This window comes from Pyxicephalus adspersus, chromosome 1 (genome assembly GCF_032062135.1).
Source record: "Pyxicephalus adspersus chromosome 1, UCB_Pads_2.0, whole genome shotgun sequence".
Lineage (NCBI taxonomy): Eukaryota > Metazoa > Chordata > Amphibia > Anura > Pyxicephalidae > Pyxicephalus > Pyxicephalus adspersus.
In genome coordinates this window covers 70,086,857-70,110,532 of record NC_092858.1, presented here as the reverse complement: position 1 = coordinate 70,110,532, position 23,676 = coordinate 70,086,857, and the positions used below count along the sequence as shown (strand labels likewise).

The 23,676-nt window shown below is 35.0% G+C and overlaps 1 long non-coding RNA gene across 1 annotated transcript; it reads right to left on the bottom strand.

Annotated features, from left to right (window-relative positions):
- Positions 1 to 14,353: 14,353 nt before the first annotated feature.
- On the bottom strand, positions 14,354 to 23,422 carry LOC140332354 (uncharacterized). Its single transcript, XR_011921110.1, has 3 exons — positions 23,206 to 23,422; positions 19,724 to 19,784; positions 14,354 to 14,465 (listed from the first exon to the last, which is right to left on the bottom strand). It is a non-coding gene; the product is annotated as an uncharacterized lncRNA (long non-coding RNA).
- Between the last annotated feature and the right edge of the window lie 254 nt (positions 23,423 to 23,676).

The window sequence follows — 23,676 nt, the reverse complement described above, 5'->3', positions numbered from 1 at the left end:
GTACATAACCACTGCTGTGGTGTGACTTTTCTAGAGCCATTCCTCTGTCTCTTAGCAAGAACAAGCAAGAACGTCAGACTTTTCTTGAGTTTAGGACCACAATTGTTCATGCTCCACCCTCCACTGCAGTCGTTTATTATTATGATAATTGTGGGTCTATTTTGATTAAATGCTTCTCTCTGTCCTTTGTTTACTTTGTATGGTTTTCCCCATATATAGGTTTTAAACAACAAAATGTGTTTTTCTTTTTCCCAATGCTACATAAATATTAGAGAATATTCATTTAAGATAGTGGATAATATATTGTTCATATTATAGTTATGTTATGTTCTTTATACGTCTCCTTGCCTCTTCAAAGAAACCCAGATTGCCACATTTATCCATTAGCAGCTGAAACTCACTGGGACGTAAAACACAATTTATTTAATTGATAAGTGGTATAGTATTTGATCACTGCTAAAAAAAATATTAAGAATATTCATGGAATTGTTCGATCTCAGGACAACAAGGTGAGTATGTAACACGGAAAATAATTATTTCTTTGCCAGGCTACACGCAGTGTCAGTAACAAATGTAAAGGTACGTGGACTAAAATTTTAGGCAAATAACCTTTAGCAATTTTTTTTTGTTACTAAAATAATTTCATGTAATTTCAACACTAATACTGTTTGATTATATTAAATATCATTTTAATTGTGATCATCCTTCACAGTAAGAAAACAATTAGGCTTAAGGAAAGGTTTTTTTGGGGGATGTCAAAGTGTATTGTTTCCATTATGGTGTATTGTAACTATTGGTTATCAATTTATTAAAATGAAATTTAAACATTGTATAATATCTGTGACTATAGTTATTGCTATTCATTTGTTATGTGGGGTAACTGGTTAGCACAGGCGACATTGTATGCTTTAGCAACATTAGCTAACATTCCTGTTTTGAAAAACAAAAATATTATGAAAATCAGGACACATATTAGCCATGTCCTACACAAACTGCACAGAAAGTTGGAAAATAATGTGTGGGTACACCACTATTTCCCATAGTCCCACAGCCAGAACTGGCTCTGTCTTACTAATATGTGTCAGAACTTATTACTGTAGAAGCTTTTTGTCTTGTCTACTCTAAATATTTTGTCTGATATTTTTCACTTTAACTGACATTCTTTAACCCCAATATACTCCTTTGATATTCCCAACGTATCAACCCAATTCTATTCTGATTTAGAAACTAGTTTGTCATTATCACCTGAGCCAGATGTGTTAAAAGTAGAATTGCTAGAGATATAATAGAATAATGGAAACATGTGTTAACTTCCTTTTTTGTCTCCTTCTCTTGCAACCATAGTATGTCTGTTTTGAATAATTATTTTGGGATGGAAATCAAGCACTACAATGGTGGACCAGGGCCAGGAGCCACACTTTTGCATATAAATATATTGTAGCAGACAGAAATACACATTTTGCCTCCTGGGTCTGGTCTACCAGACCTCCAATTTGGGAGATCTCCCTGCTCACAGGCTGCACATAGCCACACCTGGCCTTAGGATGTAACTTCCCACCTGTCTCAAAGGGAGGTGCCTTTTTAATATCAAAGGCCAGGTGTTTCAGAGCTAACCTAAATTTCAGGCCTAGAAAAGGGAGGAGTGCCTGGCCCACCAATTCCTTCCAGGACACTCCGGGCTTACATCCCAAAAAAAGGGCTGCAATTCTGCAGCATTACAATTAAAATAGCTCTATCCATACCCTTTAATCCCTTTTCCAGGGAAACCTGAGTTACATGATGCCACAAATATATCCATAAATGTGTAAACAACCATAAACATAGTACAAAAAAAATTTAATCTCATGATTTATCTACAATTTTGTATCACAAACAGGTTAATTGAGCTAAAGAAAACCTCCTCATATGTGTATATTTGTGCTTGGCCTTCTTACACCCTGGAGCCACTCTAATATGATGGCTGTGATCCATTCTAGTACATGCTGATTTTTTCACTTACAATCAAGAGAACAGATTTTTTTTTCATTTTACATATTTGATCAATGTACATAGAGCCAAAAGGAAAGGTGTTTAGCATGACAGTCTGAAGCCTGATTTAAAGGTCAAGACTTTTTAATGAGCTAATGGGCTCAGTAAGCGGTCAGAGAAGCATTTTCTCTTACGGTAAATCACACATCTTTAACACTGTTGGTAATTTTTAACCTATGTCAAAGTTGTAGGTGCTTTGACTTTTATTGATTTCTTTGGAGCCCATGCAGGTGCAAAAAGTCAAAAACCCCAGCATGCACAAGTGGTCAGATGAGCATTTTTTTTCTTTTATGCACTGGATCACACAGTTCAGAGTAGTGTTGCTAGAACAATCTTCTGTTCAGTAGTGCCTGGTAGGATAACATTCAGCTGTGGCCGAAGCTGAAAGTTTACCTTTTCAACTACATTTGGGAGTGCTTAAATGTACACTGTAGCTGTCCACTATGTACATTGAAGAACTATAAAAATATAGACAATGAAGGCTTTGCAAGAGTTGCTACGTTCAGGACTTGGTCATAGAAAACCAAAATTATTAAAGATTTAAAAATACCAGAAAAACACATGAATCTCGTTCTGCTAAAGAAATGTGGAAAAGGAAAGTATTGAAAGAAATAAAGAGGTTTCCATTGTGGAGTTTTTTTCTGATGTTGTTAGCTTGGCATTTTCTGGTTTCCTTTTGATAGACAACCTGGGGCAAACATGCAAATCAAAAGTGGGAAGGGAAGTCACAGCTCTTAACATGCATAATTGAGCAGGGACAGTGACTAAGAATCAACTTGAATTTTATTCAATAAGCATGATATAAATTTTCAAAAGGAGAAGGAATGGCAACCTCCATGCATCCCTATTACAGGTCCTTTTTAGGACAAGTCATAGGTCCGTGTGCTAATTTTGTTGGCTGAATATTGACCTGGTTTCTTTAACAGACATGAATGTCGGATCAGGGTATCTGTGTCTCCATGTGTATATATATTCAGATATCACGTGGTATCAGAAAGCAGTTCTTTGTGCGCATTCTGTTGCCTGGATTGTTAACAAATAGTGGACTTCTGTTGATTGTCTGTATCTGTAAGACTTGTAAATATTATAAATGGACCCTTAGGGGAGAGGTAAGTCTGAGAAAGTTGGATTCTGCCTTTCCATAATTATAGTGCAGCTACAGTTATGAACAACAATAAATTATTCTGTCATTTTTCTCTGAACCCCAGGCTCCTTTAACATAAGCAATGATGTATGCACATTATTAAAGGTAAATATAGCTGTATATTTCTGAAATCAGTAACTGTGTACATGAATCCTTCAGTCCCAAATGTAGGCGATACTATGCCTTTATTTGTGTTCTTCAGCTGCATTAATTATATCACTGCCTATTATTCTTTTGGCTCCCCACAGTTTCATTGCCCTTAGCGCTTTATCATATATGTTGATAACCCAAGAATTATGGATCATTTTGTATGAGCTGATTGCGCACTTTACTTTGATTAAAATTTTCATGAGAAGCATCTTTATATAGTCTAATAGTGTTTTATTTTTGAAGTCACACCTCAGTAGACATATTTCATGTTTTTATTTTTGCATTTAAGTTTCGGCACCATTTTTGTTATGTTTTATGACTTGTTGTTTGATGGCAAATGCAAAATGTAGCAATATATAAGCAGATTGTACACCCTAGACTTTCTTTTGCTAATTTAATGGCTTGAATACATTAGGTTTCAATTGATAGCTATACCACTATATTAATCAGTTTATAAGATTTGCCTTTCAATAGAATAGTGCATTTATATGTTAATTTCACCATTGTACCATTTTACCTGCAGCTTTCCTTGGAATGTATATCCCCCTCTTCTGAAATGTTATCACATTTAATTGCCTGATCTTATTTGGGTTGCAATCATAGTCATTAATTAGCAAGAAGGTGAGGGACAGCATCATATCTAACTATCTGTTATGGCTGCTTTAATGAGGAAAATACCTGCCATCATTTTAAAGGCATCTTGTATATTTCACAAATACAGCTTGCTGCTGCATTCTCATTTAGACTGTGAACATCAAAGGAAATTGGTGTCAGGTGTGAATGGAAGCTGTTGAATACATTATGCACCAGAAAACTGAATATTGTGTCCACATTAGATGGATGTGGGGCAGATTATAACATTATCAAAACTATAGGTAATTAGCTCAAACTTTTAAGGGGCTGGTGTGCAAAATTGGCTATAATTATTCTCAGCATAATATGAAATGAAGAGTCTACTATTTGTACTCAATAAAAGCTTTTATCAAAGTTAAGGACAGACTATTTCTGTGAAGTGCTGTAAGTACACTTTATGATCCAGAGTAATATTAATGTTACAAGTGTGTGTGTGCTGGATGCAGTGCTGAACTAAATATTTGCTAAGATAATTCTATTTAAAGTCATAAGGATATTTAAGCCATGTTCATTACAATATGCTAGTTGTCATTCAAGCTACTTTATAGTCACATATTGTTCTTTAGGTATACAATACAGTACTTAGTTTGTGTAAAGAAGGTTATCTATTTACACCTCTGTAAATTAAATTAAATACATTTGTCCCCCAGAAAAGACTGTTTCATTCACTAGTGTGATGAAGCAACATTCACACATGCCAAGTCAGTTACAATGTAATATTTCATGCATTGCAGACATTTTGAATAATTATCACTGGTAACCAGACAGACGGTAGTTTGATGGCTTCTGGCACTCTGCCTTCATCTATAGTGTTGAAGATTTCCATAGAATTTGCCAATAACCTATTATTTAGATTTACTGTAAGTGTTTGTTTCATGCTGTCATAGTTGTGATAGGATTGACAATGAAACTAAATTGACATATTGGTAAAATAAATTATTTAATTGCAAAAAGAGTACTAAGCAAAGTACTTTATGGAAAGCTTTGTTCATTTTTATTACCCAATCGCATGCAAGAGATAGTAAAATATGTCTTTTTGTTGCTCCATAATTAGTAATTGATGTGAAAACGGTTTCACCTTATTCTGTGCATTAGAAAATTTCATAATTTCTTCAGTAAACTATCCTCAATGAATTATTGATTAACCAAAGGAGTGGAGAATTTTTACTTTGTATCCTAAATATATCTAAACTCCATATATGAGATGAAGGTAAGTCAAATTAATGTTGCAGAGAATGAATAATGATGTGCAAGATGTGTTTTTAAAAACTAGACTTGCTCAAATACTAAATAAATGCACTTATCACAGCTTCATCTAAATCACAAAATTAATATAATTTTACCTTCAGTTAGTGACCTCCTATGTATTTAAAATACAAGCAATACAATTCCGAGTTTACCAATCTGTAAAATATTATTGATTATGCTGATGACTTGTATCCAGACATCAACAGTGACAAACTATCATATAAATTGGTTCATTCTTTTTATCAGGAATTTAGTAAGGACCCTTCCCATCACTGTGCAATGGTGTATGTTATGAACGCTGGTGTCCAGTGGTGTCATCCATTTTGAAGGGTCAACCAATGCAGCTTACTGGTTCCTTTGTGTTGCTAAATACATGGCAATGTATTGGCCGAAATTTCCACCTTTTCTGGTTCTGCCCTTTCTTGGGCTCTTTTTGGTCATCTGTGGCTGACATTATATACACGTACAGAGATTGCTATACTTGATAGGCCTGAGCTTGCCCTGCTGCATGTCTTGATGATCTCCTGGAAGAGATATTGGAAAACATTACTTAAATTATTACAATATCACTTGCTCAAATCAACCAAAGCCTGCATTCCCTCCTGTTGGAAACAGCCCATCCCACCTACAGTTGGTCACTGGGTCAGAAGAGTAAATTATATTATGGCCACAGAAGATTTAATCCCCTCCAGAGAGCACAGAAATTTACACACACATAGTTTAAATGGTCTCATTGCCCAAAAATTATCCCTCTATCTAAAGAAGAGGAATAAACTATATTGCTTGCCTGGTTTTGAAGATGGAGAATTGTAGCTCCTTTTCCCTGAACCCCCTTTTTTCCCTTTGCAACGTGTCTCCCTTTCTTTTTCTCTTAACGTCCTTTTTCTTTCATCTTTCTTGTCACTGCCTTGCATTAATTTAAAAAATGCATAAACAGTTGCTAAGCTGTTGTCTAATTTACTGATTGCATCGCCCTCTTTAGGGGCTTTATTCTTAAAGTTATGTATGACTGATCAAAATGTGTACCGTGTTTGAAATAGTGACATTTTTTTTCACCTGTTAAATGGGCTAATTTTGAACTGTGTAAAAGATATTCTGTGTATATATATATATATATATATATATATATATATATACATATATATATATATATTATTTATTTATTTATTTATTTTTTCTTTGTAGAGAGTTGTTACTTTAACTACCAAAGATTTGCCACAAACCAACTGAAAATAAAAAAGCAGTGCTTGTAAGTGCTATGTAAGCTAACATGTGAGAGGGTGAATTACATGAATATGCAGAAGGAGGGGAGCACACGGTTTTGTAGAATTCTCCACTAGCAGTATAGAATAGACTGAAGCCTAGACTTAAACCTTTATAAATGTGTTTATTTTCCTTACATGATTCTGCTATAAAGCAGATAAAACAGTCTCTGTACAAGTTTTTTACTTATTCTTTTAAATAGCTGCTATTATTTTCACATTCAATTAACAAGAAGCCTAAAATAAGAAGTGGATAAACCATTAAATATTTTTCTTGTTGTATAAAATAAATCTATAGAAATAATGTTGTGCATGTAAGCAGCTAAACTGGTAGTCTTTTAGCATAATGTGTCAGTTCATAATAAAAGGTAAAATGTATATATAATTATAACATAATCCTTTATAGTATATATTTTTCTTCTCAGATGGAAAGGTGGTAAGGTAGCAAACTGAATTACACACAGGTCTCTTGAAAAGAGAAAATTGCTAGTGTGATTTAATGTAACCACGGTGGTCATATGTCAGCTGGAAAACAAGTCTGGAGAATTAGTGATTTAATGGTTTTACTAATATCTGTGGGTTGCTTTCCCATGCTGTGTGTTGTTGGGTATGTAATTGCAGAGTGTATAAGCCTGTGGGAAAATGACCTATTTCCAATCCAAGTTTCTTTCACCATTTACAGATTGTAGGTTGCAGTTTATGTGTTTCATGGCCAGCACATAGAGGTCAGAAAGCATTCTACTCCATATTAAAGCTATAGTGAAATTTGGACAAAAAGACTTATTCAGCCACAGAGGGGCAAGGATACAAACTGACAAGCAGGAAGGCTATTTGTATAGTGGAATTAAGGTCCAAGGTGGTGAACACACCTCCCATTTCTTATTCCACAGCTGGGCTGACACATAACAATGGGAATTAATGGATGGCTTGCCTCCATTCACTTCTTCTACAATAGCATTATACTTGAGAAAAAAATAATAAAGTGGCTTTTTTTAAAAGTTCTTCTGTGTTTTTCCTTTTTTTACACAGACACATAGCAATACACCTTAATTGATAGGTGTCAGGATCTAAGAACTTTTATTTTAAACTAGTAAACGATGTAGTTTATTTACTAAAAAAACTGCACATAGTACTAGATTTCACATTAGAATGATTTATTTATACTTTACAACATTTACAACATGATTTAAAAATTGTAACAATGTAAATAACATTACATTATATACACCAAACATATCAATATGGATACATAGGGGGGGAATATGAAGAACTTTAGCCAAAAAAGTTAATAGCATAATAAAATAATAACAAAGATAGCTATTGCTGCCACATTTATCTACAAGTCAGTATTTTTTTTCTTTTCCTTGCTAATTTCTACAGTCTAAAGGCCAGAATTATTCAACCCACTTTCTCTGAGCCTAGGTAGTCCTAGACCTGCTTCAGTATGTGACTGTACAGATAAAGAACTAGCAGCAAAGCAAATTAGATCATCTATCAGTTTATCTTCATTATACTCCTATTATCATACTTCTTTCCATCATATGAGCTGGAAAGCTCCTTGTTCTGCCTTTTCCTCTCACATTCTAGCCCCTGTGTGCAGAAACTGCAAGAGGATGATACCAGGTTATTGGTATGTTAGGCTGTCCAAAGTTCAGCTTTTATAATACAGTGTCTAATATAGGGATGATGTTTGCATTACATCCTTGGGTTCATTTTGGATCTGTGATGCTCGGCATTTCTAGCACATGGGGAACGTATGTGGAGTTGTTTAGGATTCCCAGTACCGCCTGGTTCTTGCTTGCTGCGATGCGACATAATTAACATGAATGTATTTACTTCTGGAGACATAAATTAAGTTTATTTTTTATAATTATTTTTATCTAAACTTTTTTTGTGTTTATTTACATTTTTCTCTTTCCCAGAAATGTGTAAAAGGGCTTCCACAACAAGTTCCTAAACTTACAAACTTTCTTGTGCTTCTTGGGGGACTAGATGTGGGGAAAAAAACATGGAGTTTGGTAGGTTACAGGAAGGGATGGTCCCATGCTTGCAGCTTCCCCTTTCTTTACCACTAAGGCCCTATGAAAGATCCCAAAAAGCTTTGTTTCTGCATACACATGTAACTTTGATAACATAAGTGGACTCAAAACATTAGAGAAAATCACTTTTTTTTAGGAACGCCACTGCTTTGCCAACAAATATTTAGATACTGGAGCAAACCTTCCACAATAAACCACATCAATTAGCAAAATCACTCAATGCTTATCACTGTCAATATAGTAAACACTGTATTCTAATGAAAAGTTTTGCACACAAGTTTTGGGCCATTATTAACCACCTGAGCGTTACACTGAGGTCTAGATTTCTGTACCAAAAGTGATCCACTGTTTTTCATGAAATTTTTTTTTTGACGCTGGAATGGGAAAACGACGCTGGAATCCTTACCTCCATGGTCCCGCTGGATGTGCACAGTGGGACCATGGAGGTAAGTAAGGATGTGACAAAATTACGGGGTTAACCATCCTAGCCATTTTTTTTTTGCCCGTACGAAGGTCGGGCATACCGGCTAGGTGGTTACATTTATTTTGATGGGTTGACATGGTTTTGTTTATTAAAAAAGAGATGAAGACATGGGGTTTGCCATTGCTGATTGACTTTTAAATCATTTGCAATTTTTTTATCACAAAACTAACTTTAAATAGGTTTGTCAGCATAGTTACAAAATTAAATAGTCAGTTAGGTTGAAAAAAGACATATGTCCATCAAGTTCAGCCACTAGGGAAATAAACATTTTAGACATAGTTGACTCAGAGGAAGGCAAAAAAAAACTTTGGTTTAATTTGCTCCAACAAGGCAAAAAATCATTCCTGATCCCGTGAGGCAATCGGATGTTCCCAGATCAACAATCTCTGTTGTCTTTACTTTAAAACTTTAATAAACAGTTAAATTATCTGCTTCTACAAAAGAATCCAGATTTTTCGTAAAGTAATGTATGGTACCTTAGGCAAAGACTTGGACCAGCACTAAAAATTCCGCTTGGCAGAGAAGGCTACTGATAAGGAGACCTTGGACATACCAGCTAAGCACCAGGGCAATTAAACTACTTTTTTAAGGATTCTTTGCTTATCCAAATGGTCATTTTTGAGTTACTGTTCAGAAGAAACATTCATTTATTTAAAGTTTATGTAAAGGTTTTTGTTTTTTCTTAATAGAGTAGGTAAGGGTAGGACTAAATTCATGTTTTTACTGAGGTCTGAGCTAGGGAGATTCACTACTCTGTCCTGATGGTCAATATTACTTAGACATTTAGGAAGTAATTCTTACATTTGGGGGTTGTCATGTGAGCAAGAGGGGGGGAATCCACCAATAGAGACAAATATTTGGGGGAAGTGTGCCCTGATTTTTGTTAGGCAGGCCCTACATGGGCACTAGACAATAGTTCCTGTCAGGAATATAATGGTAATAAATCTTGTTGCATACGTATGTCAATACCCGACGCGTTGTGCCCGGTTTAGGCTTCCTCTGGGGTGACTTTACGTTTTAGCGAAGTTGAACAACAATTGCTTGACAGTATATATTCCTTGTTATATACGTGATTATAACCTATGCAATATGTCTACAAGGTATATATACTGTCAAGCAATTGTGGTTCAACCTCGCTAAAATGTAAACTCACCCCAGAGGAAGCCGGGCGAAACGCGTCGGGTATGGACATACATATGCGACAAGATTTATTAACATTATATTCCTGACAGAAACTATTGTCTAGTGCCCATGTAGGGCCTGCCTAACAAAAATCAGGGCACACTTTCCCTGTTGTTTGGAACTACAATTATCACTACTGTTTGTTGTTATGATATTGAATTTTGAATACAATTGATTGTTTGCCAAAAATCCCTTTCTCATGTTGTTCGTCCATTAAGTTATTCCCAGGGTTGGAAAACTGGCCCACAAATTTCTGGTTCTATCCAAACCAGAAAGAAACCTTTCTTAGCAGGCTCTGACATAAAGTGAATTATGATAGAAAATGTTGAATACAATTGATTGTTTGACAAAAAACCTTCTTCATGTTGTTCCTTTACTTTAAGTCACACTAAAATTAGAACTCCTGATTTGTTTGATTGCTCCATGTCACTAAGTGAGTAAGTAAATCAGTGTAACAGCTCAGTAACATTTTTTAGAAAGATCGGTCAGCAACGACATCCTAAGTATTCCCAATATAAGGTTCCAAATTAGGTTTGAATGATTATCTACCTTAAGTGCCATTTTTGTAGATATGTTGTATCATAACAAAAATTACCTTAATTTACAGAACTTCTTATAGAGCCATGATGCTAAGAAGACTAATGTGTTTTATCAGCTTTCGGTACTTGTGTGTAATCACTTGAATGAATGTTGATTCATGGTTGATTGGTATGAGTTACTACATGCTATAACCCATCATAATATGCAACTGAATATATTACTTAGCACTTTTAGACAAACCATGATTACCATATACTCAAGAGTCTACCTTTTGACCAATATAAAGCCAAATCTAGCATTGAGCTGTGGATATTAATAACATGTAGCAGGTTCTTTTTTTCAAAAAGATAAAATTTCATATAAAAATATATATTATCCTGATACATTATTTTCAGTAACAGATTAGAATTTTCACAGTACAAAAATACCATTTAGAATCCTATATTTTTCTGCTGGCAACCTATGAACAGTTCTTTTAGTAAGCAGAAATAAGGAACTTTGACCTCAAATGAGACTTTGAGTTAAAAAAGAAACCCATACCAATCAATAAGGACCTACCTAATATTCTAGTTTGCACTGGAACAGGGTTGTCAGATAATTAGTTGCCATTGGAGACCAAACTCTTTTCTTTTCAATTATTATGTCACTGTAATGTACTGGTCAGCTAGATTTAGAATTAAAGGAAGGTATTAATGTGAATTATTAAGTTCAGTTAAATAGTGTTGCCATTCTAACTCGGAGATCCTAAAACATAACTAAACTTGTTGGTGGGTGGTGAGCTTTTGCCACAACCAGCAAATATGCCCAGCACACCTGCTGATTATGGCACATACTCTGTGCAGTCACCCTGCAGCAAGACAGGTCCAGGACCTTTAATTGCTGCTTGCATTGAAGGTCCTGATATGCATCTTCCTTGGCAACTCCACGGCAGAGTTCCACTTTTGCCATAATTTGTCATCAGGCAGGTTCTTGTTGCAAAGATGTACAGGTGATGTCCCTTCTGCAAAGAGCATTCTTAGCTGCCTAAACCCCTACCCAACTGTGGAAATTTGCTGAGCTGCCAGAAATACCAGGTAATCCTGGCTTCCCTTGTGGGCAGCGGGACTGAGTTACATCGTCTTGGCCCAGCCATCCAAGATTGCAGATGAACAGAATGCATATGAGAACAGAGGAGAAAATGGCAGCATCATCAATGAAACAGGTGCAGGTAAGTATCCTCAAAGTTTAGTTCTGCTTTAAAATCAAAAATTTGAGAGCAGGTAGTTCTTTTTTGCAGAAGGGACAGGGTATGTCCCTGCCCGTTCGCAATCTTATTTTGAATGTACACTGAGCTTTGCATGTACAAGGAATCAATCATGCAATGAACAAAAAGCATGCAGGAATCGGGTCATTCTAGCCTGGCCAATCAAGATAGCCAAAGGCCTGAACCTAGAAGAAAACCTGGTAAGGATGTTGGTGCCAACAATACAGCGAGGAAAGATGAGTTTAGTTCTGTTCAAATCAACAGTTTTGGGACCGAACTTTGACCAAATTGTGCTGTGCAGAAGTTCAATGACCTTATTATTTGGTTTGTCAGGCATTCCTGGATCACAATAATATTTGAAAAGATTTACCATCATTTTGGCAAATATGAAAGAACACATATATAAATTTTATCTGCATATTTAGCTGTTTGTCTGGAGCATAGTTTTAACTAAAACCATTGTGTTATTGTATAATGACAGAATGTGAAGTTGTCAATTATATGAACAATATTTGAGGCTTACACATTTTTATAATGTTGTTTTAACTAGACAGCTAAATTGTGCTTTTCAAACTGTTTGCATTATTTTTATGTATGTATCTCTCAGACACACAGCAAAGTGTATAATTTAATGAGATTTTAAATTACCTGAAGAAATAACTGTGGCATTATTAAAGGAGAGAATATGTAAGAGCTACCACATTTAAAACCATTAGAGTTAGTGTTTTACCATTAAAATTTTATTTACTGTAAATTGATTCATAATGAAAGTGAATAAAATACTGTCTGGTGTTTCCTTTTTAGATGTATTAACACTTGTCAAATAGCAGTATTTACTGAAGCAGGCCATGCAAACAAGCTATAGATTTATAAGTACATTAACCTGACTGCAGTGAACAAATGATATAATTATATAATTACTTTCATTATGTTTAAAAGCCTATGTGCTTTGGTATGTATAATAGCTTCATACCGCAATGGTAATATATTGCTACTGTTAAATAGTAAATAAAATGTAATAATAGAAAAGATAACCAGATTTTGTTAAAAAAAATGAACCTTTACAAACTATCACCTATTTTTGTATCTGAACAGAATACATGCAGTACACTTGCTTGGAAGAAAAACAGGTTATTGGCCAAATAAAACTTAAATAATCTAGGTTAAGCCGCATACCAAACCCTTCAATACCACCTGACAATACTGGCAGGACTGGGTGACATTTATCTAATGCCTAAGAGTACATAACTAAAGACTAGGAACACAATCCGACTTAAAACAAAATGAATATACAAGTAAATATACTACAAAAGTCAAAGTCCAGTGGCTTTCCTCAGCCAATCAGGGAGCACTAGAGGTTTTGAATGGGGAGACTTGTCCCCATTTAACCTCTAGTGCCGGGGATCACACACTGAGCTGATTATTGAATACAGCTGTGGCTGCATTCATTGATCAGCACAACCTGCAATTTTTTTTTTTTTTTTAATTAAAATTCAAGCTTGATCAGTGAATTTCCACCGGCTGTTCAGGCTTACAATTTCGGTAAGCGAGAAAGGATGAATTCGTCACGAGATCGAGTTTTAAAAACTCGCTTGCTTATCCCTAGTGAAGAATCCCTTCCTTATACGGAGCTTAAACTTCTTTTCCTCCAGACGCAAAGAGTGCCCTCTTGTTCTTTGTAGTGAATAATGGGGAAGAGAGTTCTCTATATGGACCATTTAAATATTTCTACAGGGTGATCTTATCCCCCTCAAACATCCCTTCCCAAGGGAGAATAGATTCAGTTCAGCTAATCTCTCCTCATAGCTGAGCCTTTACACTAACTGTTGCAGGGTCAAACATTTTTGGGTACTGATTATAAACTGAGAATAAAGCTTGCATGAGTGAAGGAAAGAGTAAGAATTACTGCTTATTCTTATAGTTCTACACAAGAGGACCATTTTACTGTTCCAATACAGAGAAATACCCCACTGTGAAGGTTAACATCAGTTTTACATAGAGTTTTGCTTTAACCACTTAAGCTAAATATCCTTTGGTTGCCTTATAAACCTTATGAAGCTAGCAGTTACCATAATAGGTCTTTGCTGCTTTCTCATTCTAAACTTGACTATAATAAGTGATGATTGAAAAAGAGATAAAGAAACATTTCAAAGTAATAATACATGTCACAACAACAGACATATTTCACAAATACCAGTTCATCATGTACAGACTAGATACATTTCATGTGTGGGAAAAGACAGATATACAACATATAACCAACACAAAGGATCCTGCAAATTGTATAGAGATTATGACTGAACTGGAAATGACAAAACATTTCAAATTCCTGTCATATATGATGTTCTTTATAGTTAGGATACTATTTGCTGCATTTAATTAAACACAAACACAACTCCAGAGATGATACAGTATTCCGTTTTATTCAATATTTGTCCATGCCTGCCTTTGGCAGTGATCTCATTGGGCCGTAGCCACCTGGTGAGATTTTGTTCCTTTAGTAAAATCACATCTGCAAAGTAAATGGAAAGAAAAGCGCAGAAATGTTCATAATATACAAGTCTATTGGTAATTTTATCCTAACTGTAGTGATGTCAAACTTTGACACTTTTGCACTCAGCACTGCATTTGCTCATTTGCTGCATGCGATCTATATTATTGCAATGTTTACATGTTTTGTCCTAATATGATTTTTGTTTTGGATGACATTTTAATGTGAACATTTGAATAATGAAAATATTAACACATGTTATTGTACAAGGTTTGCAGTGGCAAAATAATGTTATGAAAGAAGTGACCACACACTCATTCACAGCTGTTGATTCACCTGGTGGGAAGTCTAACACCTTTCCCATGAACTTAATCTGCAACTAAAGTTAACACCAATAAGTTTTAACCCCATATGTATTTTAAAGCTCCTATTCACAGTTTCACCTAGGTAGTAATAATAATGTATATATGTCAGTGTAAACTATCAAGGTGTTACTTTTTTAAAAACAAGACTGTATTTCAGATCTGTTAGACCAATATTAACATTTTTTATGGACCCAAAGCTTCATTTATACAAGCCAAGTATTTTTTTTTCTAGTCATTCGTCATTTACATAACACTGAGTAACCCGTCTTGGGAATGTCCTAAACTACAGAAACGCTTCTATAATAATTTTTGACACTTGGGACTTCATGGAGAGAAACTTATATTCATCAGCACTAGATTCATTGCACTTTCTGTTTGACTTCCCATATCCTTGTAGAACACTGCTGTTTTCTTTGGCACTCTCCTATGGCTAAAACAGGAGAACAGTTGTATTTCTGAAACTAGGTATAGGAAAAAAATAAAGTAGGGTATTTTTCCTGTTATGTATACTCTACCTTTTCCAATAAGACTTTACCGCTAATGTTTGTGTTTTGTAAGGTAATAAAATGATAAGAAAATCTCAAGTTGTGTTATTTACATCATATTGCCTTTATAATCGTTATAAGGTTGAAAATCACATATATCCCAATGTACTGGTCTCATGATATTCTTGATATGTGTAGAAAGTGAAACAAACTGGTTGCTTATGGAAACAGATATTTTACTTAATAACCTGCATGAGGAATCTGAGCTTTTGGAACATTAGCTGCTAAGTAATGAGTATTTGAATATTTTTGTTAGAATGATTGGCCAATCTAGGAGTACTTGTCCTTTCACAACTGCTTTTCAATTCCTGAACTGAACCCTCCACTGCACTGATGTGCACAATGAATCTTCTTTTCAACATAAAAACAAAACAAATAAAGACATTTCGCCCTGAGCGGTTATATTATTGATTGCTTAGGATTTGAGTTGAGTTAACTCATAAAGTTGTATGTCCTAGACACACAGGGCCTGATTTATTAAGGCTTTCCAACACTGGAGAAGATAGACTATCATAGGGGAAACTGGGTTTCATCAAACCTGAAATGGATCTAGTCCAGGATTGAAAACAGTTTCCAAATAATAGCAAATTATTTTTAAAATGCCATCCAGGTTTGTTAGATCATCCGGGTTCTCCTATGAAAGTCTATCTTCCCCAATCTTGAGCTTTAATAAATTAGGTTCAGAGTTTCTACTAACACTAACCAAATTAACCATTTTTGTCATATTTCATTTCATTTTCATGTTTCATTCCAAATGTTTGTAGAATGTTATAAGAGATCCATGTATTACATTTATTCTCCTTGCCCTAGTGTGATAATGTGCTCTCTAACATGTTCTGTCCTATTAAAGCTCTAATACTTTGAAAGTTAGTTAAATCTCAAAAATAAATTTTAAGATGTTCACATTTATGTTACTCTTGTACATGAAAGATCTCCAATATCAGATTGTTCATTGTCATCAAGACAGAGAAACTGTTTTATCTAATAATCTGATCAGTTTAAGTAAATATGAAGACTACTAGCTTTGTTTTATTGTTCTGGATTTTGTACCTTTAAAGGTTATGAAAGAGTATTTAACATTAGTGTATCACATACATTGAAGCAGAACTATAGTTCTGCAATTAAACTTCGAGCAGGAATAGTTTTATTCCAGAAGGGTATCCCACCATGATCTGGGGCTGCTGGAACTAAATGAAATGATGTTGTATTATTATGTTGTATTGGCCAGGCCAATCAAGATGGCCAAAGATCTGACACCCAGAAGAACACTAGGCAAAGATGACAGGGTTCGTGATGGAGTGAAGACAGGTAAGTGTAATTAAAAATAGTGATCAGCCAGGTACATTTTTTTTAAAGACATCACCTGTCCCTTCTGTATTAAAGGATCTGCTTGGTTGCAATATTTTATTTTTTCAGTTTAGTTCCACTTAGCATAGCATAGTGTTGAATAAAATGTTTCATACCTTGTAAAGTGTTAAGTTGCATTAAATCATATCGTGTTCATTTTGTGTGCAGTTGCATGTAATGCACTTAAGCACTTTTAGTTTTGGAGAACATCACAGAAAACCTGGATATTTCTAATATTTAAAAGACTTTTCTACATTTTTCCACTAATATTAATAAGGGAGCAGAAATAATTATTTTCAATTTTGTCATTAACTGGAGGTGGTTTTTGACAGTGCTTCACTAAGTTTACTACAAAAAAAAAGACCAGAAGTGATGAAATTCATTAACACTGGATATGTGTGAACCAGCAGACAACACCAACAATGCCACCTGTGCCAGCTGTAATATCTGATATGTGAGGACAGGAAGCCATCTCAGGCTGACAAACATCTCCTGATTCCCCTCCGCAGTGACAACTATAACTCTATTATCTTCACCTTGGTTATATTCTTATAAATATTGTAAAGGAAATCAATTAAATAAATGTCTTTAGATTTAGCAATTCTGCATGCTTTAATATTTAGGAGATCCATTACCACTTTTGCTTTTCATTTGCACATTTTCAGCTTAAAGAACAGAAAAAGTAATTAAAATGCTTGTTTGTAGTATTTCTACCTTGCCATAAATGAGCATTAATTTATTTCAAATGTGAAAAAGTGTTTCCTTGCATGTCTCCTTTACTGGGGGTGTATAATTAGTGACAGTGCAGCCCCTCCCTTCACCTCCCAATATAACCTTTTATGTAGCTGCCAGAAAGAAGTGATGAGAAATAAAGAATAGTGACGTAAGAAAAAGGCCAAGTGCTTCATCAAGTCTGCCCACTTTTTATTTTTTTAACCCTTTGTCTGAGTATGATCTATGTTCAAAGCATTTTTGAATCCACTTACTGTTGAGTAACTACCCACTAACTACTCTCTACCTTTGCTGGAAGTTTGCTCCAAGCATAAACTACTCTTTCTTTCAGATGAGCAAAGATGGGGGAGAGAAAGATATTTTTCACCAAGGAGAAAATCAGCATGTAATTTACAAAATACAGTGTGCCTAGCCTAGGAATTAGACATGTAAAACAATAAAGTAAAGATAGGCCTTTACAGTCACATATCAACTGTATAAAAGAAACACATTTATTTATTCAATTTGTAAGCTAAAAACTGAACATAATTCTACTGCGCTATCACCTAGTTACCACCCAGTCCCACTATGCTGAATATTATTATTAAACTGAGAAAGGATGGTGTAAATAAATTATATTAGCAAAAAAGAGCCTCAGTACCCAACGCGTTTCGCCCCAAAGGGCTTCGTTAGGGGATTTTGGACACCAATAGTTCTTATATGCTGAAGGTTAATTTCAGAATACTCAGTGAGTGACAGTAGTTGAGATACCCAAATTGCTGCATGGAGACCTGACTGACTGGAGAATGTTAATGTTTTCCAAACTGGGTGTTAATGCCTTCATTTCTTGAAAAAAAAGGAGAGTGGTTTGTGAGAGCGCCAAAGTAATTCCTGTGGTGGTAACAATACAGGTGCTGACTGGCCGCGGCCAAACTGCCCTTCCTATACACCCCAACTTTGGCACTCTCACAAACCACTCCCCCTTTTCTTCAAGAAATTAAGAGATTAAAACCCAGTTTGGAAAAGATTAACATTCTCCATTCAGTCAGGTCTCCATGCAGCAATTTGGGTATCTCAACTACTGTCACTCACTGAGTATTCTGAAATTACCCTTTAGCATAAAGAACTATTAGTCTCCAAAATCCCCTGAGGAAGCCTTTTGGGGAGAAACACATTGGGTACTGAGACTCTTTTTTGCTGATATCATACCTTAGTTTGATATTCATCATAGCAGAACTGTGTTACCTAGGTGATAGCGCAGTAGAACTATGTTTAGTTTTTAGCTTACTTTACAACGAATTGAATAAATAAATTTGTTTCTTTTATACAGTTGGTATGTGCCTATAAAAGCCGACCTTTACTTTATTGTTTTTACTCTGTTTTAAATAATAATTTCTAAGGCTAGTTTTAGGTCATATTTCTAAATTTTTAAGCGTAGCTTAAAAAAAAAAAAAAAAAAGACTCATTCACATCTCTGATGTATTTAAAGGTTTCAGTCGTTCTTGAAGTCTCTTCTAATAGATTATACAGTATACCAGTCTTTGGTTATTATCTTCCTGTGAGGTCTCCAGAAGTGGACACAGTATTCTAAAGTGGATCTAACTAGTGATATATACCGGGTACATGGAGAAATCAGGGAAATAACCTGCTTTATCCGTATAATGATTTGCCTACTGATGCACCCCATAATTCTATTTTCTTTCCTACCTACCATATTCACACAGCGGTTTATTCTTTTAGCAGCTATGCTCTTTCAGGTTATATGTAGTCTTACAAATTTCCATTTACTTGTTTTTGTAATAATGTCAGGTCAGTTTGATTTGCCTTGAGGTTTCTTTTCTGCTCCTCAGACATGAAACTTTGCTGCCTTTTTGGCACATTGAAAATAAATTATAATATCTATAGAAGTACGCTACTTTAACTTTAATCATAAATGTACTGCCACTAGAGGGCCCATTGTCATGTATGTGAATGACTTTTACTTACTTTACAGAACTTCTTATATTGTCCATTCCATTACAGATAATTTTATCCTTTCATATTCCTCAACTCTGTACCTCATATATTTAGAAAAAATCTTGACATTTTTTTTTGACTGCAGTGTGATTATGGGATTTTCTTGTAGGGCTTAACCTCTGGAAATTGTACATATAAGCCTTGTGCCCTTAGTATACGTTTAGGCACATTTAACTGTTCATATATGTTTACATATTTAAGATTATGACTGTATTATGACTTATTTATTATGACTTTAAATTATGACTTTATTTGGCAGCTTACCTGTCATTGGCTGCTTTTTCTGACAACTTACCTCAGTACAGAATATTGTGGCTTTGTGGCATAGACCATTTATGCAACACTAGAGCACATACCTAGTATGCAAAAAAGGAACAGATTTATTAGCTCAATGTGCCTCCTGAAGAATGATACATTTACTGCCCATTTTTTAAAACAGATAAAATTGAAAGCTAATGAAACCGAATTCTTGTCCCTAAACAACTCTCCTGTACTGTATTGTACTTGCAAAACACAAAAAGTGTTGAAAAACACTTTTAACAACCTCCTAACAACCTTTATAGTTGTTAACAGGTGAGACACACTGCCAATGCATATTCAGTCTTTCTTGAACTTTTTAACATGGGGGAACCTATAATTACCTCCTATAATTACTATATCCACCAATTACAGTACATTCACTTGGTGATCAGAACTGAGAATACCTATTACATTGTTTGCCAGTTGCAAGAATATCATCCTTACAGATTGCCACTTGGTCACTGGCCTGGAAGTCACAGATTGCTCATTGCTTAAGGAGCCCCTAGCAAACTCCGGAGAAACCCTGGACATTGTAATAATAATTATTAGGCATTTTACTGGAGGGACTGTCCCCCTTTTAAATCCTAAACACCACGTCGCTTTTTCTTTTGGCATATTAATTCTTCATAGCTCCTGAAACTAGGTCATGGCAGGAATGTGTCCTTTGCCTACATACATTTTAATAAAAGGTGTCTCTTTTTACTAAATCGAAAAGTTAACAGATAAGTAAACTTTGGAATTTCAGATTAAACATAAGTGAATGATGCATATGCTAATGTTACCTTCAGTATAAATTTCATGATAAAATTAGAGATATAGGCAGCTAATTTATGCAAACAATGACTCATTCGGTAACTGTTCATTTTATTTATTTAACAGTTTCTTCCAATAACATACAGTTAACAACAAATTTTGCATACAGACATACATACACCTACAACAACATACTGTCATGAAAATGACTTGCCAAATCAACTGTTCATTTAATTATTTAACTCATAACATTATTCTATTATTTCTTTTACCTTAACCAAACCAATAATTTGTGCTTTATTACCCTAAACTAGTTTGATTATATATTAGGAATTTTGCTGTGATTTACATCAAATTTATAACTATCGTTTTTATACTAAATAGAAAATCTCTAATTGTTGTATCCATTCCTCTACAAGGGGCAAAACTTTTGTATTTATTTGCTAACTACCTTTCTCCTTGCTGCAAGAGGTGCACAAGATGGCAATATTGACCACAACTCCTATCACACAATATCAGATAATCCTAGAATACGTTTGTGTGGACAATTGCTAAAATCATTCAAAAAGTGTTAAATAAGATTATTATATCTTTTAAGATAATCACTAGGTATTTCATGATCTCATGATTTCAGAACTAAATCCGGGTCAGGGAGATCAATTATTTCCACATATATGGAGTGAGCAGGTGACCATATTGCAACGACATATTGAATTTGAATATTATATAGCTTCTGCTTAAGTTAAAACCTATATTGTAATTGTTGACATTTTAAAACTAGAATTTTCATATATCTGAGAAAAAACCTGTTTTCTTGCCTCCCTCTATGTTTTCATTTTTTCATTCAATACCACACCCTATGCTTTTCCATAACAATGGGAAGTCTTATAGTTGAGGGGCAGGTTTTCTTCCCCACAACCTATCCCCAAAATGGTTATGGTAGAGGCTTTTTTGAAATCCTTATGCCTCATGGGGATTTGTTTCTCTGTTTTTTTCTATTATCTCCCTATAGGTCACTGTCATGGTGTTTACTGGTGTTCCCTGGAAAAGATGTGTAGAGAGCCCTGTTTGGAATAGATATCGGCTGGACATTGTAGACTATGTTTAGAGTTGGGTTATATTAAATGTGCATTTGACTGCTACATATCACTCACTATACGGGATTCTTCACTGTGAGGTCTGTGAATATGTGGAATCGGCTCCTTCAGGAAGTAGTTTCAGCAACTACTATAGATTGCTTTAGGAAAAAGCTGGATGTTTTTCTAGAAGCACAGAATATAACTGGGTATTAGGGATGTAAATAAAGATATCAGAGACTGTTGATTCAGGGAACATCTGATTGCCTCATGGAATCAAGAAGGAATTTTTCCCCTGTTGAAGCAAATTGTAACAGGTTTTTCTTGCTTTCCTCTGGACCAACTATGTCTTTTAGGCTTTTATATCTGGGATATGTTTATTTCCCTATTGGTTGAACTTGATTGACTTTTTTCAACCTAACCTACTATGTAACTATGTAACTATATTTATGAGGAAGTAGGCATCATTGGTGAAACATATAGACAGACTCCATCCTGTTAGCTATTAGACATTTTGTATCTTATTATTATATTTATGTTTTCTTGACAGCCAGCATATACCGTATTTTTTGCCGTATAAGACGCACTTTTTCTTCCCCAAAACTTGGGGGGAAAAGTTAGTGCGTCCTATACGACAAATGTGTTAAAAAAAATATTTAAAATATTATACTCACCCGATACCCGATCCTGCGTGTGTCTCTGCAGCAGCGTGTCTCTCTTCTCTCCTCTACCAGCATCGTGTTCTCTCCTGTCTGTAAAGCAAAGCGAAAGAAGCCGGCACAGCGCCACCTGCTGTTCCCTGTCCTAACTGCCGTACAATAGAAAAAAAGCACAGAGTGATCAGAAGGGGAATTTGAATGACAGAGTGAACAGAAGGGGAGTTTGAATGACACAGAGTGATCAGAAAGGGAATTTGAAAGGTACAGAGTGATCAGAAAGGGAATTTGAATGGTACAGAGTGATCAGAAAGGGAATTTGAATGGCACATGAGTGATCAGAAGGGGAATACCGGTATGAATGGCACATGAGTGATCAGAAGGGAAATAATCTTTCAGAATCTTTTTTTCTAGATTTTCCTCCTTTAAAATTGGGTGCGTCTTATATTCCGGAGCGTCTTATAAGGCGAAAAATACGGTACCTGTATGTGATATTATTTGATAAATAACAAGCATACATATTTTCAATGATTTCCAGTATGTATATAAATAAATTAAACATTTAACAGTTATATACAGTTATATACAGTTTTGTCATGTACTGATTTTTCTAGAGCAGTGTGATCAACAATATGAAATGCAGATAAAAGATTTAGGAGGAGGAGAGAAAAACATTGCTTTTTTACTCTGAGGAGGTCATTAGCCACTTTTGTAAGAGTTGAAGAGTGGAATGAGCATGTTGTAAGACAGATTAAAGTGGGTTGAGAGCTGATGAAAAGATAGCCAGTTAGTATTTTGTATACATGGCACTCAAGAAGTTGTGAGGCAGATGAGAGAAGGGAGATAGGACAGTAGCTAGAAAGTAGGAAGGGCTCAGGGGGTCATGTCAATGCAGGAAAAACACAGCTCTTATATATTGAAACAAATACATTTTGATCAATTTTCAGTTTGATATCTTTATTGTTTATATGGAACCACTGACTCGTACTTACTGGGTCCTCTCCTTATCCGTTCTTCTGTCAGACTTGTCATTCTTCCACTTATTGTGTTTTTCCTCTGTCCTTCTTGTACAGGATACAGCTTTGCTCTGTGTTGGGGTTTGATTCCAGACATGCATGTAGCTTAGCACTTCGTTACCCTGCCTTGTTCACGGGGCAGAAGCACAAACAGCATTCTGCTGGAAGAACCATATCACCTTATGTACTAGTAACCCCTTCCAAGCTGGTCATTGACCGTTTTTATCTTGCTTTTATGGCCAAATATTTGATTTCTTTGAATGTTTAACTTTTTTAGGTTCATGTCATGTACCATCAGGTTGGAGTTTGCTTTTTATATTTAAATATAAAAAAAATCCTTTTTTTAGTAACATTTTTCTGCAAACAAAAAAAAATATTAGTATATTGGCTTCTGTATAAAGCAAAATACGCCAAAAGAGAAAAAAGTAATACGGTTCTATTGTGACT